Source organism: Dermacentor albipictus, chromosome 1 (assembly GCF_038994185.2).
Source record: "Dermacentor albipictus isolate Rhodes 1998 colony chromosome 1, USDA_Dalb.pri_finalv2, whole genome shotgun sequence".
In the NCBI taxonomy this organism is placed as follows: Eukaryota; Metazoa; Arthropoda; class Arachnida; order Ixodida; family Ixodidae; genus Dermacentor; species Dermacentor albipictus.
Genome location: NC_091821.1, coordinates 257,540,858 through 257,557,178, shown reverse-complemented (window position 1 = coordinate 257,557,178; position 16,321 = coordinate 257,540,858). Strand labels below are relative to the sequence as shown.

At 45.8% G+C, this 16,321-nt stretch overlaps 1 protein-coding gene and 1 long non-coding RNA gene across 2 annotated transcripts in view; one reads left to right on the top strand and one right to left on the bottom strand.

Annotated features, from left to right (window-relative positions):
* LOC139056700 (uncharacterized) overlaps nucleotides 1-16,321 on the bottom strand; it is a 61,130-nt gene that overhangs the window by 14,245 nt on the left and 30,564 nt on the right. The window contains exon 2 of the long non-coding RNA XR_011512460.1: nucleotides 949-1,000. This is a non-coding gene — a long non-coding RNA (uncharacterized lncRNA). The remainder of the gene's footprint in view (nucleotides 1-948; nucleotides 1,001-16,321) is intronic.
* LOC139056685 (protein glass-like) overlaps nucleotides 1-16,321 on the top strand; it is a 38,947-nt gene that overhangs the window by 8,352 nt on the left and 14,274 nt on the right. The window lies entirely within an intron of this gene.

Here is a 16,321-nt window from a genome sequence, read left to right as displayed (position 1 = left end):
TTTAACCTGAAGCAGCCTCGTAAAATGCAATATTATTTTTAAAAGGGTAATAAAGCTATTGTTGCCTCGTTTTGCAATTTTTTAATACTACACATATATTCGATATTCGATTTGATATTCGAAGACAGTTTTTCTCCTTATTCGTATTCGATTCGTATTCGAAAATTTCAATATTCGCACACCCCTAGTGATAACTAACAGAGGGAACAAATGTCAAGCTTTCCCTTTCTCATATTCGGGCTAAAGCGCAGTGCCAGTATGTAAGCGTGACGTCGCAGACTTCAAAAGAAGAATATATTTCCGTGTTTGCTGTGTACTTGTACCCCTCAAAAAGTTATCAAAAGTAATCGAAAGAGTTATTTGGAAGTTTATCAAAGCAAACTGAGACTTTCACCCCAGCCCCCTTCCAACTCCTGGCTTCGTTTTTCTTATTTTCGTTATTTTGCGTTTTTTCGTCCCTTCAGTGGTGCCGCCACACCCCTCCCCACGTCTGATTACTATTCCGGCTAGCAATCCAAGCAGAAATTGATAGGCACAAGTTACTTGCAGTGTTTCTGCACTGCAAACGTGTGGCAACGCAATCACGCTAGTTTCGCCGACGATACGTGTTCTGAACCTGATCATGGGCTGTGACAGCGTGCGGTTATCGTGACCGGCTGTGATCGTGTGTGTACGTTCTCGCTACTCTCTTGTTATATTTCTCCACCTCCCTAGCCCTTTCCCCAGTGAAGGGTGGTATAGCAAACAAGATGATTCATTCTTCCTGTCGTGTCTCGCTCCTTTACCAAAGCGTAACGCCCGTACCCTGCCGTCTGACACCGAAACTGGCGTTATAACCACGTCTGTGATCCGTGCTCGTCGGTAAACAAGTGATAAAGACAAAACACCAACGAATCACCTACTCAGGTTTTATCTTCTGTGATTACAGGTACACAGCATGCCACTCACTTCAGATTCCTGAAACTTTTCTCCCCAAAAAGTCATGAGTGCCTTCTTCAATCTGAAAAACACCACAAACACAATGAGTAGCTGAAGACGAAATACAGACAAGATGTACAACGAATGACAAATTAATTAAATAAAGGGCGAAGGAACGGTACCACACATCGCATTACTTCCAAGAATTTAATTTCGTGGGACATGGGTTTACGTATATAGGCTAGTCATCACTGCCGTCCTCAGAAACGCTAGTGGGATGCAGTAATCAATCTATAAGAAAAAAAAATTAAGGAAACGATGATGATTTGAGCTTCTTCAACTTTTTCTCGGTGATGCCCACGAAAGGATTACTGACGCTGAGCTCATGGAAAGAAGCAAAATAAACTGAATACTTCATTAAATGCCGACTCTAGCTGAGTTGTATGCGTAGAAAATGCCAAAACGCACAGGGATCTTATATCGATTGTTAGAGCCCGGGTGCGTGTGTGATGGCTGTGTCTTGGTACTGGTGTCTACATTTGTGAGACCTTTGCTTTTTTTTTTACAAATATATTTATTTGGAAGTGGCGCACTGAGATGTCCCGTTCCGTTCTCAGTGCTTGCGTTTTCCTGTGCACGAACTATCAGCGTCAAATGAAAGTTGAACAGCAGAGCGCGTGGCCCAAGCATAAGTGAAGATATAGTGTGCGCCGTCCAGTCATCACCATTGACAGGCGCGCAAATCCGCTTTGGCCGCACTGCCCGATCCCCCTCTAGTGAGATAATTTCGCTTCTGTTCTGGTTCTTACATTTGAAAGGGAGAAAATAAAAATGAAGCTAAAATATTGCAGTTTACGGCGAGTCTTGTCGCACAGATCGCCGAAACCACAAGTGCTGTGAGAGCGAATAGGGGTGCGCGTGGTGCAGTTTGCACCGTCATCGCAAGGTAGATTCGCCCGCGCGGTGCGTCGATGACGGTGCAAACTGCACCACGCGCGCCATTGTTCGCGCCGACAGCACTTGTGGTTTCGGCGATCTGTGCGACAAGACTCGCCGTAAACTGCAATATTTTAGCTTCATTTTTATTTTCTCCCTTTCAAATGTAAGAACCAGAACAGAAGCGAAATTAGGCGAAAAGGTTGTTGAGCAACGACTACCGGGTTTAATGTATGCGGACGATATTGTACTGTTAGCAGATAGCCAGGAAGATTTGCAAACTCTGGTTAATTACTGTGGGGACGAAGGAGACAGTTTAGGTTTCAGTTTTAGTGCAGCTAAGTCCGGTGGGATGTTTTTCAACGATACAACTGATCAGGAGCTTACAATACAAGGCCACGAAATACCCCGAGTGGCCGAATACAAGTATCTCGGGGTATGGATAAACAAAGGGCAGATGTACGCGGAAAAGCATGAACAGTCTCTAATAGCAAAAGGGCGAAGAGACGCCGGGATAATGACACATAAGGCATTGTGGGGTTACAACAGGTATGAGGTACTGAGAGGCATTTGAAAGGGAGTAATGGTGCCGGGGCTTACTTTCGGGAATGCGGTCCTGTGTTTAAGGGCAGAGGTTCAGTCGAGACTAGAAGTAAATCAGAGAGCTGTGGGAAGGTTAGCACTAGGTGCCCACGGGAAAACCACAAACGAACTTAAAGTAAGGCCGAAAGCTGGGCGAGATGGCACTGATGCATTATTTGTTAGCGCGGACAACGACGGCAACACAAGAAGGAAGGACGCAGGACGAGCGCTGTCTAACTCCAATTTATTATTGAAAAACGCAAAAAATAAAGACACCATCTGCGTGCGTATGTCATTAAGTGACATGTAATATATCCTCAAGACTTCCGTCTCACAATGTAACAAAGAGATACGCGGCTCCGACATGCAATCGTCGCGCACCTTTTTGTATGTGAAAGGCTTCAGCAAGTTTGAGCTCTTTTGTCTCATGATAGTTTCATCATAGAAAGGCTTACAACCGCATGCCTTACAGTTTGCCGAAGAATGGAAGGCAGGCGTTCCCTTTAAATTAATATTGTCAGAATAATGCGCTAATGTATTACTGCGCCTGGCGCATGCCCTTATTCACGCAGTTTCCTCCGGTAAGTCCAATGTACGCTTTTCCGCAAGACAGTGTGATCTTGTAAACGGCGCAAGAGAGAAAAGATATTTCGATGCTTTGCAGAGAATCCGCAAGTGCTTGACCTAAATGCCTTCCTCTCAATCGCTGCGCAAGCCTTCATGTACTTACGCTAGTGAGAGCGACGTCATATTATCGGTAATATATATTGTCAGCTAATTAGTGGTTGTCGGCTTATTCACGAATACGTATAGCGCGTTCACTAATACGCATCATTCTGTTTTTAAACGCACAGAGGAACTCCGTTTGTTGGGAAAAATCTGTCTTCGCTGCGAAGTTAGGTTGTAACGACTGCTGTACGTAATGATTTCTGCGCCATTTTAACGTTACTCTGCCACGTGGCTCAACGGAAGTGGTATGCCCCATTACAGTACGCATTAAGGATAACGCGAGCATTTCTTTTATTTGCTTTTATATCTATACCCTGTTGCGAGGACAGAAAAAACACTGGTCAGCGCTCCACCACAAAGTTATGTCTCTTTTTCCGCTTCTTAAATATAAGGCGAACGCTGTCACTGTTCGAAAACGTCGAATGGTACACATTAAAAGCAATTAATATTTCTCCCAGAGTGAGCGGTTTTCTAATGTAAAGCAAATTTACATGAAAATAAAGTAGTGCCAGCGCTGCAAATCAGTCGCAACGGCACACGTACGTGCTGCATTTCTTGTGTGAAAGAAATTGCAATAAGCGTCTCAAATTGTACGTGTTGAGACGTAGAATCAGATCAAAAGAGAGAAAGGAGAACAGTTCTCAACGAACTTAAAAGGAATGGCCACACAAAGCACTTCATTGGAAAAACCGCCCGACAGCAAAAAAGGAACAAACTACCGTTTTGACCTTCAACCGTTGACTTCCCTGCGCCCCTACCTCGGAAACGAGTGTCCTTCAACATACGTCAAAGATGCCAGCGAAGCTCTCAGCCGAATATTGGAAAAAGGCTCCGCAGTCGCGCACGAACCAATAAACATAAACAATAAATCAAAAATGAAATGTCCCGACTGCCCGGAGACGTACATCTGGGCGATCGGGGAAACCAAAAACATAAAATAATCTGCCAACATGAGAATGACGTCAGAACATCCAAGCGAATACGCAGCACCGTCGCCGAGCGTTCTGAAGACGCCGACCACAACATTGCTTTCCAAGAAACCGAAATCCTTCAAGCAGAGACGAACTAGCGAAAAAGACTGCCACTGGAGTCGTGGAAGAATACGGCGGGCAAAATAAACCGCGTGAAGGACAGCCCACCATCTGTGTATATCCATGGCCTTGGCGACACGACGAAAAGACGTCCAGCGGGGTAGATGTCGCCACTATGCCGCCTACAACAAAACGTCTGCGCCCCCCCCTCCTCTTCAACGGCATTCCGCGGGTCAAGGGGCCCCAGCATCGGTCATACCAGACACGCCGCAGCCATCCCACCCTTTCGCTACAGTGGCTAGATTCTTTCGCGCTTCCCGTCTGTTAAGGAAAGGTAAAGTGTCTCCCCAGCCTCCGCGCTCTCCCCTCCTTTTTTTACCAAGAACCGTTTAGAAACTGCACGCCGCCACCTTAGATGAATACACCCTGAAGGAGCCGAATGGGCTCCTAGAGGTCGGGTTAATAAACTCGCTTAGTTGGTTGGAGTCACTCTTTAAGTCCTAATTAACTTTCCCAACCAGACAGGCGATTCTGTCACAATGTTTAGCTTTATGTGTATAGATGAAGCATGCTCACGTATATATCCCGGCAAATGTAAACATTATCTAAGCTGCCAGGAAAACCACCCATTTTTTTTCTCAAATGAATTTGTAAAGTGGGTGAACGTTACCATGTTGGTGAGTTTATAAAACGCCGTAACGACACATGACGTTATTCATCCGTGCGGTTTCATCGCTACAATATATATATATATATATATATATATATATAATATACGCGCGCACACACACAGGTGTTTCACGTAACATGAACCAAGGATTTTAAAGTGGTTAACAGCAACTTAATGAAACCAATGACGTGTGGTTTGCCGTCATGTGGCGTTGCTTATGGTAATATTTATATTGCGCTAAATTAGTTAATAACTAAGATCAATTATGCAGAGTATTTAATAATTACGTTAGGGTCAAGTTCGTTTCGTTACATATTGGAAAGCCCTCTACAACCTAACGAAACGCACTTGACACTAAAGTAATTAATAAAGACTGGGCATAATTGATTTTAGTTAAAGAAGTAATTAAGCGCAATATAAATAACGTCCTAAGGAGCGCCACATGACAGCAAACCATATGTCGTCGGTTTCATTAAGGTGCGCTTAACCACTTATTTTAAATCCTTGGTTCATGTTACGTGAAACAAGCTGTATATATATTGAAGAATCGACATTTGCGCAAGTTGGTCCTGTGCGTTTCCTGCCTTCGTGTGTCCTGGCTTGTCTTTGTCGTGTTGCGCTACCCCTTCAAGATGTTCACCCTGTGTATATATCACACTTGTAAACCTGACCACGCTTTTGTGTTCATCGGTCAGTTGATGTCAAACGTGAGTTGTGCATAGAGAGAGAGAGAGAGAGAGAGAGAGAAAAGTGGCAAAATAGGACGATCAGATTAGAGGGAAAGCCCATTTAATAATCATGGAACTGTCGACACGCTCCAGCCACTGTTTGCCGATTTGTCCGGTGACGCTATCTGGATACTAAAATTTACTTTGAAAGGTTCGAAATACATTTTTATTTCTTTTTTTCCGCAATTCGAATTCCGCAAACGGACTGAGCACTTGAAAATGTGTGTGTGTGTGTGTGTTTGTGTGTGTGTTGAGCAAGACGGGGCTTTCTTTTTTCTTTCAAAAAGTGTATTTACTATCCTGGTATAATGTTGTGGCAGCCGAACACTAGCTTATTTGTTGAAATACACAAAGCAGGCATTTTGATTTGGGCTAGTCGCTTCATCTTCGATCTTTATGCTTGAAACAGAGGGAAACACTTGCGGAAAAAAACAGCGCTCTGTCTGTCCTCTCCTCATTTTTTTGCGCATGCACACGCTGTTTCGTTCTGCGAATGCTCGCGCAAACTGAGAGCGCGCTTTTCGCAAAGCTCTTCGGCCTCGAGGCTTCCAGGGGAGGCTTTGTTTTGAGGCCGCCCCCGGTAGCAGCAGCAGTGCACAGAACTTCGCATGCGCCGACAGACGCGCGCAGCAGCGCTTCGCCGAGGCCGGCACGGAACCCAGTGGGGTCGATTCCCGAGCTGTACTGTACACGCTGGCTGTTCAAGGCGGGGACGGGAATAAAGGCCGAGCGTGTCGGCGCGACTTCGAGATCTCCGAGCGGCGCCCGCGACTGCTTTGTTCTTTCGGAAGCGACATCCGGCCCGGCGGCCTTCAGAGCGAGTCTATACTCACCGCCGTCGCCACAAACTTAACAACAATCAGCAACTCGGCGCGGCATGTCACAGCGCCTCCGACGAGATAGCGGCAAGATGCTTTGCTGGGATGAATGTGAGACCGGTACGTCCAGGGATATGGCGGCGGGGGCCGCCCCCCGTACACAGAGCCCGCTAATACGTATCCCTAGAAGCAGCTGGGAGCAAAAGGAGACGGTTGGCTTTCTTTTTGTTTGTTTGTTTGCTGATTTCTTTTTTATTTATTATTATTATTTTTTTTCAGCTGCCAATGATTTGAAGCGTCCATGGGCTGACGAACTGTGCTCTGAGGTCGCATTAATGGTGCGCTTTTTTTTTTTTTGGCGTCCAGGCGCGTTCGAGTGAGAATTCGATCACTAGTATGTCATGCAGCGCGCTTCGGCCTCCGTAAAGCGGCTTCAGAATAGAATCGATGTAAAGGTAGGTTTGTAAATGAAGCCACAGTAGTAGCATATTGAATCCTCAATCATGCGCGAAAACCTTTGTTGTTACCCGCTCCTCAACAGGCCGTTACTACCACCGAGAACGCGGCAGAAAGTCGGCAGAGGCCTTGGTACAAAAACAGTGGAGGACGCTAAATGTAAAGTCAGCCTTGCAAAAAAAACGTGACCGATGGTCCATTTGGTAGGTGCCTTTCTTTCTTCCCGATCATCGGTGGTACAACTTCTCTGGCCTTAAAGAAAGCGCAATTATGTTGTAACATCCTTTTCCCCCTGTAGTTGCATTGAAAGCATCGAGAATGCCGTTGGTTCTACGAGTTTTCCATTGTCTTCAAATCGTGGCCGCTTTAATTTGGGACCCTCCGCGCAGAAATATGCGCTGATGCCGATTCGTTTTGTCTCGTATTGCCCCGCTAGCGCGACCTTGATTTCGCGCCTTCGTGCGCTGGCACGAATTCGTGATTTAAAATCGGTCCCAGAAACATGGACACACGGTAGACGAAAAAGCTTTCGTGTCGTCTTTTTTCTTCTCCCTTGCGCCATGTATTGCGAATTGCTGACGTCACCATGAAGTAGCGACAAAGCTGTCTGCGAGTCACAAAGGATGACTCATTGCTTCCCTTTTTGCATTGAATTTGTGCATCGTAAGAAAGGCAATATTGCAAGAAGCTCTGCTGTAGTCGATGATGTCGTCTGAGACAAACGTCTGTATTGGTTCCATCACGGAATGACGAAGGCAGCTGTAGAATAATTTGTATGACAATAACCATCTGTATACGCTTGAATATAGCCAGCGTATCGAAACTATATTTGGTATAACGCTAGTTGTGCTGCTAGCATAAACATGCCTCGTTTGCGAGTAATTCTTTCAGCCGAAAGTTCAAATTTTGGAGCGACTAGTCGCCATGGAGGGAAGGAGATACCTGAGATCCGAAATTCGTGATGTGGTAGTAGGTTTCTGTGCATGCACCTGAATCACCGAATTGATGTTCGCCCCGTCTCTCTCAATAAGTGCACTCGCTAATGGGTGCCTTTTGTGCTGCACAGTGTCGACAGGTTTCAACCGTCCCCATAATAGGAAATGGAGGATGACACGCAATTACTAAGGAACCTGAGGTTGCTCGAGGAACGCCTAAGCGTGCTCAAAGGCTCCTACCTATTTTTCATTGGAGCATATATCTTCAGGTTAACGGGAGATTCCATGCAGAACATGTGAAGAATATGCTATATTTTGCTTTATGAGTGCATTATGTACTTTTAGTAAGGACGAAACCGACCTTCCCCATGTCGTGCCTGCTACGCGGCGAAGAACATTCATTATTGAGTTTATTTGTTCTTCGAGGGCTTTAATGTGAGAATTCCGAGGAGTGCAACCCCCTCATATTTGTATTGTTTCACTATGTCTACAGGTTGTCCCTCAAGGCACTGGTGAAAATCCTTTAGATATCTTCTGGTGAAAGGCAACACAGCTGTCTTACTGCAAGGCAGTTCCATTCCTTTTTCCTTTACGAATTTGTCCACAATGCTTAGGCCTCCCTGCAAAGATGATTGAACAAGGCTGGTACTTGAACTAGAGGCCCAAACACAAGCATCATCCGCATATATAGTGTAGTGTAGGTGGAAATCTCCGCGGTAAATCCACCATCACACAATTAAAGAGAAACGGACTTAAGACACTGCCTTGTGGGACTTCTTGAATAATATTATGAGAGGAACTTCTTCCTTCGCTTGTTTGAATAAATATTGATCTGGCATTCAAGAAGCTGGATATCCACCACAGCGCTCTTCCAGAGACTCCCAGTTCTAGCAAGCCACACAATATATGAGCATGGCTGACTGTAGAAGGCTTGTTTAATGTCTAAAAAATCGCTATCGTGACATTTCCCCTGGCTCGTTCGTGTCCAATACAATTAACGATATCCAAAATTGCATCCATGGTGCATCACTGCCTTGTCACTGTCAGACTGTCTGTCAGCTCGTCAGACTTACAGGGCGTAAAGATTCAAGAAAAGAGGTGTTTTGCCAGGCTTCAATATTTATAAGTATCGCACGTGCCGTTTTCCACGAGTCAGGGACAGACTTCTTTTTCCACAAGTCATTGAGTAATTCCAAAAGTGGCAATCGACCATTGATTACGTCCTATGTTTTGCAACATACCGTATGTAATGAAATCTGGACTTGTAGCAGCTCTTTGTCTTACAAGACGCGAGCGCACATTTTAGCTCAATCATAGAGAATTCGTAGTCTGATTGTACATGGTGCGACTGAAAACATGCAAGAACATTTTGTTTCGTCATTTCAACTAAACATTGAAACTCAGCACTAGTAATATTTACGCTTGTTCTATTTGTAACCTTGCAGAATTCCTCAGCAATTACTAATTCTGAAGTATCCTTGGCTATTGCGAGAGCACGAACTGGTTGTGTTTGAACGACAAAGCCGCTTAATGCACAAATAGTCATCCATACTCGTGGAACTGATGTCAGGGACGACAGCGCATCGCAAAATTCACGCCATCTTTTTTTCCTTATTTTTTGTCGTCATTTCCGCATGACTGATTCAATTTACTGCGAATTTCTATATGCTTCTATATTTCCACTCCGGCGATAAGTTCTTTCTGCTCTTCTTCTTAGAGCTCTCAAATGTTCATATTCTCCATCAACTGATTTGTACCTGGTCAGGAAGGGACACTTGCTTCGTGCACAATGTCATTGTTTCTTGTATCACTGATGCGAGTTTCTCTACGCCAGCTCCAGAGTCCACTCGACTGGACAAGCGTTGACAAAAGAGCTGCCAGTTTGTTATATCCACTTATCTTCGTTTCGCAGTAGTTTTTAATCGCGGATGTGATATAAGAATTGGGAAGTGATCGCTTGCACGCGTTTCTGCGTCTAGCATCGGTAACAAGGTCATTATAGCACAGTGTTACGTCTATGCAACTGGCGTAGCAATATCCACGCATAAATATCACAGATCCATCATTCAATACTGACAGACTGCATCTTTCCGCGGACTGAACGATATTCTCATGGGCATCACAATGATTACTCCCCCATGTTACGTTGTGCGTGTTAAAGTCCCCACATATGATAATGTTTGATCTTGTGATGCTAAAAATATTTACCAAATTATCAATCGTAATACGTCTCGACGCTTGCAGGTATATGCTTACGACTGTTAGGCATTTTAGCTGGATATAATTTGCAGGCTACATATTCAGAAAAATGTGGATTGAATGATGTGAGAGCGCAAATATTTTCGGACGCAGATCATTGTTCTACTGTTTCCAACTGGACGAGAGGATTTGTATACTATGTAATTAGCAAGACGAAAGTCGTCACGTACTCCAGCCTGTTGTATGCACAGCGCAGGGTAGCTGTATTGTGCAACTAACTTGCGAAAATCAGCAAATTCAGATGGAAGGCTATTAGCGTTCCACTGAAATACTACGACATTTTCGTAACGACTATTCAGGATTGCCATCCGGTAGCAGTGATGTGGTCAGCTAGCTCATTATTGGCTCCATAGACAACAGTGCCTTCACCTCTGGGAGCTTGTTGGCCTGAGGTAGAGTTCTGACAATTGCTCGAACTGCAGCAAACAGCATGGGTAGTATCATCTGTACAACACTGAGTGGCGTGGTGTTATCCTGGAGTACCGATGTTTCGGTCGCCGTCTGCGGCGATCGCTGATCAATTCTGAGATAATTCTGAGAAGTTCACTGAAGTTTCGATGCTTCTTTTCAATTTTGTTCAGTTTCTGTAAACTGGCGATTTTTCGCTGGGCTTATTGCACCAAGGTTCGGAAGAGGCTCGTTGTGCCGTGGTTGCTTCCCATGAATTAATTCATGTTTGCGTAGCGTGTATGCGACCTTGTTCTGTGGACATCCTGAGAAGGAAGCCACATGATTACCCGCACAATTTGCACAATTAGGCTGTCACACAGACTTGCATTCAGTATGCTCATGGTTTTCAGAGCAGATTTTGCATCGACATGATCCACGACATTTATGTTCACGTGGTCTTAAATATGGTTTTATCCCGGACAGTAGCTCACCGACTGCTCACTGACAAACTATTTTCGGTGTTGTAATGCACGTAAACTTTATATGTCCCCTTCGAGGTCATGTGAATGTTCACGCTTTTGAATAAGAACCGGGTATCTTTGGCCTTCGAGTATATATATATATATATATATATATATATATATATATATATATATTGTATTGACTTAGATGACTTATAGTTACTATTTTTGGATAATCGCACTCGTTATTACTGCGCCCCGTTCATTGTCGCACACAGACCGTCACAGCCTGCAAGGGGGCACACGGCCGCTATGCTGGTCGCTAAATAGAAGCGCCAAACGGGACGAAAATTTCTCAGCTGTCTCGGGCGTAACATTATCTCCTTGCTGCAGGTGGCATCGGGGCTGCACAAAAAGAAGGACTGACTGGTCGTGCAGAAATTATAATTTCTTCTTCTTCAACTTACGGTGACCTAATTATATGCATGCTTAATTTTTCTGCTGCCTGCGTATACTGTAAACCACCCAACGTTATTTTTAGACTTTGGTGAGGGTTACAACGTTTGTAAACCGCTGAAGTAAATAATGATAGTTTTCGTTCAATGACCCAAAGCTGTGGTGTAGTCTCTGCGGGACGTCTTATAATGGAGGGAATAAATAACTTTCGCCGCGCAAGGCTCTTTAATGTGCCCTTTAGTCCGAGTTCACCAGAGTATAGAGTATGGCAAAGCGCCTTGGCACTGCAATGAGGCCCCACGATACAACTGAAGATGTCGCGAAGTGTTGCATAGTTATAGGGCCCTACCACACGGAGCACGGGACATGCGTCTCGCTAAACGTATACGTTAGCGTACGCGTCTCCAAATCCGTACGCGTGTGACAAAGGGAAGGGCGAGTAGCCACGCGATACGCGCACAAGTGAGCACTTCACTTCACTGCGCGTAGCACAGTGCTGTTAGATCACCTTCGGGGGAAGCGGTTGGGTTTGAGGAAAGTTTATTCTTAACTTGTGCGAAAAAGTCAATCGCGATCGAGAAATCTGATCGCTATAGGGCTCGATCGCAATTGAAAGTATCCCGTGTATGACACCTGTGTAAACTCGCCTGTTACGGCAGCGTTGGGCATCATATTGCTCGCCACCTCGGCCCGCAAGCACTTCGTCACGTGCTCATTCTTATGGTGCTTGCACTTCGCCGGCCAACGCAGGCAACCAACGGTTCATTAGAGACTTCCGCTATTCCGGTAAACGGGAGCGGTTTGGGTGGATCGCCGGATTTGCGGGGGCGTAAACGTGAGTGGCCAGAGCGGTGCAGCCGCCTGGTGGCGTAGAGTTCAACCAGACAAACATGGAGCTAAAACTGCAGTAACCCACTATATCCTGCTTCGCTGCTGGTGCAAATTTTCGGCAGCGGCGTAATTGTGAACACGATTACGCCGCTGTCGAAAACTTACCCCAGCAGCTAAGCAGAATATAGTAATTAGCTTTCTGTTTGTGTGGTTGAGCTTTACGCCACCAGCTGGCGCCACCAATCTGGCCGCTTTACGCTCCCGCTAAACCGGCAAAGCGTCCGCGCTTGCCGGAATAGCGGACGCGCTAAAATTCTCTATTATTAGAGCGTTTTAGATTAGGGCGACGCAAGCGTTGCCCCCCCCCCTTCCCCCAGCGCTTGGGACCATGGTACGGCGCATGCGCAGACCCTTACGTAGGGGTCTACACATGCGCAGTAGCGTGGCCCCAAGCGCTAGCGGGCCCCAACGCTTGCGTCCCTAATATATAAAGCTCTCTATTGATGGCGTCCATCGTCTTTGTGCGACACAGAACCAGCAGTGACTCCCAGCGTGTGAGCACGATTCCGAAACAACCACCACCAAACTCCCTCCGAAAGCTTATATGCCGGCCACGTGACGACGGCGCACAGACTGCCACTTCCGTCGCGTACGCTCAAAATTGTAGACGCGCGCGGCCTGCGCGTCTACCCTCTCTATAGACGCGCAGGACAAGCTGGCAAGGAAGTTGTACCCAGACGCGTACGAATAGCCGCGCGTGGTTAGGCCTTTAAGTTCGTTTTGTGCGTGACAGTCAAATATAGTATACGTCAGTGCGCATAACGAACGCAATGAACTATACCCACGTGCACCACGTCTGGTGATGTGGGAGGTCACAGCAGGGTGTTTTAGCTGCGCAATCCATGCACTTCCGCGACGCACTGCTTCGCAGAACCATGGGCGCCCCATGTTCCGGCGCAAGATCCAAACCTATGGCGTCACAGCGCAGCTTTCATAACGCTCTAAAGCTCCACGGAAATGGGCACACAAACTCGATCAGATCATCTTTGGCCTGTTGCTCATTAGCAGAGTTACAATGTGAACCCGAGTTCAACTCGAAAGCGATTTTATATGTTTTTGAAAACATAAATCGACTTTGCTAGCACTTTGCCCCTGACCTCGTTCTTTTACAGAAAGACGAAATAATCATATTTCATTCCATAATCGTGGACTCTGTTCCTATACCTTATTTTCTTATTTGCTTGGGAAATTTCACTATTTGCGTACCCCTGGTGAAAAGTAGACATCTGTCAACCTACATGTCAATATGTTCTATTCAATTCAATTCAGCTTTATTCAACACCTCTCAGACGCTTGGAGCACGGACAAAAAATCCTGAAAATGCTTGACTGGGTCCGCATGATTGACGTGCCATCATGGTGCATAGGAATAAAGTTATCCTGAAGGTCGAACTCATGACCTTCTGGCAATGTGCATTTCAGGGACGAACGCGCTGCCTTTGCGCTGTGCAGGTTGTCGTGCAGATTCCCAGAGCGCGATGGCGTCTGTGCGGGTACTTTGGAGACTGTTGCTGGAGAGGACGAAGACAACGTTGTCTGAATCGATAAGAAGGAGTTAACTGTTCTTGAGAAGATGGCGCTCTTTGCTGTGAGAACTTGTTAGTTTCGCAGTAAAGGAGTTGGGAGCCGCAGGAATGACTGGCATCCAGATATTTTTATATTAACTTGAGCATTACAGTACGGCCTGTGTTCCAGTACAGCGTGATTCAGTGATGTAAAGTATCACCATGAAATCAAAAATTTTATTGCATGGGCTAAGACAGTGGCGTACCAACTATTTCTTGAGTCGGAGTCGGAGGCGCCCGAAAGGCGAAGCATTGCAAATTAGTCGAGAGCCATAATAAGTAAGGACAACAGGGCAGCTATCTTGTGCACGTTCGAAAAGCCGACGTTCGATTTCGCCTCACGCGATTGGACTAGATCATCCTAGGCCACATTATCGGTGCAGCCTGTACAATCGCGCGAGGCGAAATCGAACGTCGGCTTTTCGAACGTGTACAAGATAGCGGCCCAGTTTTATCGGCCGTATAAACTTGTAAACACTCGCTTAGTAACTAAACTACCAAGCATGGTGTCAGCGCGCACAGGCAACCCGACTCAATTCCCGCTTGATTTGATATCGGTTGGGTTCACACTTCCATAAGGCAACGGCATAAATTCTTTGTTCGCCAACTCACGAAGTTCCAGATCGCTTGCATGCGTAATTTACTGCAAATGTCGTAATTAGTCCCCTGTCTTTGAAGTTTGCCTACATATTGCTCATAACGCGCCCTTTAATTTCGCCAAATATAAGCAAAATTCCTTGTTTAGTTCAATGAGGACATCGCTCGAACCAAGACGGAACGTGTTCTGACGCCTGAGAATAGGGAAAGAAAAACGATGGCTAAGTAGTTATTTCCAACAATTCTAAGATGGTCCAAGAACGTAAAAATCTTGTCACATATTGCAGTTACCATGCCCCCCATCCCTTTTACACACTATGTAAACCTGTTGTTGTACCCAACAGCTATGTCGAGACATTAGGTAGCATAGCTGATAGCGGCCATATCACACGCTCTAACAATTGAATAATTTTTTTGCAAAGGTGGGGGGGGGGGGGGGGTTGATCCAACCGCATTTATCTTCGCACAGAGAGTTCCCATAGCATACCACCAATTTTCTCTAAATTTGATCTTTGTGGTTTTTGTAGTTCTGCCAGGGCAGCGGGCTCAACTCTTGCCTACTCTTTAGACACGCTCATAACACCCTATACACCAGAACACCGTGAATTCAAAGGGCGCCGCCATATTGATGAGCGCCGGTCGCGCCATCTATCCCAAGCGCCGCGAAATAGCAGGCCTGGGCTGCCACGCCGGGAGATGCGACCCGGCGCGAAAGCGAAACTTGGGCTTTTTAGCTGGGCGGAAGGCGTTTCACGTTTTTTTCTAACCTGTTATTTTCGCTGTCTGGATTCAATCAAACTTCAAGACCTCGTGCAAGTCCACAATGGACACACTGAGTGCTGTGCAGACTGCAGAAGCGAATACATCGGGTAGGTACGCTATTACGTTTGTACAAAACGCGCGCTATATGCTAGAACACCTGTGAGCTTTTTGGCACGTAACCTGTGAAGGAATTTACAGCTCTGTGTTGGTGCCATATATTATTAAAGCACGCAGAACACTGTCATCTGCACTTTCAGTTTGGTCTTGTTTGTAATGGTCTCTACTGGGTTGGCCGCGCTTGGCAACCAACTGGCGAGGTCGTTTGACTGCCTGGTTAGCAGACGCCTGCCCTTCACCACCTGCACACTGAAAACAAAATAGATGTTATAGTAAGAAGGGCTGTAGTTCTTTCCCATGCCATCACTTTTGCGAAGATATAAAGTCCTCTCAAAATGAAATAGAAAATACACCAGGCCAATTGTATCGTGCAACCGCTTAAGAGTACAACATTCAGAACAAAAGCCTACAGCACTCGAACAAGCAGCATATGATGCTAAACCTGCACTCATTGGAAAATGAGGTACTACAGTAGTTATAATGCTCAACTACATGTGCAGTCAAAGCCCGTATAACAGGGAGAGCATGACAGATGCAGGTGTTGTACAGTTGCACAAACCATGACAGGGCACGTAAAATTACCATCCCTACTTAAAGCTGCATCATCAGGACCCCTTTGGTACAAGACAACAACCGCACCTGCATTCCAAGAAATTAGCCCCACCAACTGCAGCTACCTGGTACCAGACCTGTTTCGCTTGTGCGAGGCCATCGGATTGTTGGCGCTCCCTTAGAAAAGAAAACAGTAAAAAAAAACTAGTGAGAATGATCAAAATTTTGTTACAAAATACAAGAATAATTAAACACCTTATTTTCCTCGCCATATGAACGGAAATATTTTGCGCTTTGCCCCGCATAACAGCCCGCACGCAGTTTAGAGCTCAGGAGGCTCAAATGAATTCGTTACGAATGACACCTGCAACACCAGCTCGTAAAGGTAGGTGCGCTGCAAGAACACCTTCGGCGACGAGTAGTCGTCGTTTACGTTTTTGTGGACGCATGCTACGTGACGAGCAGATTT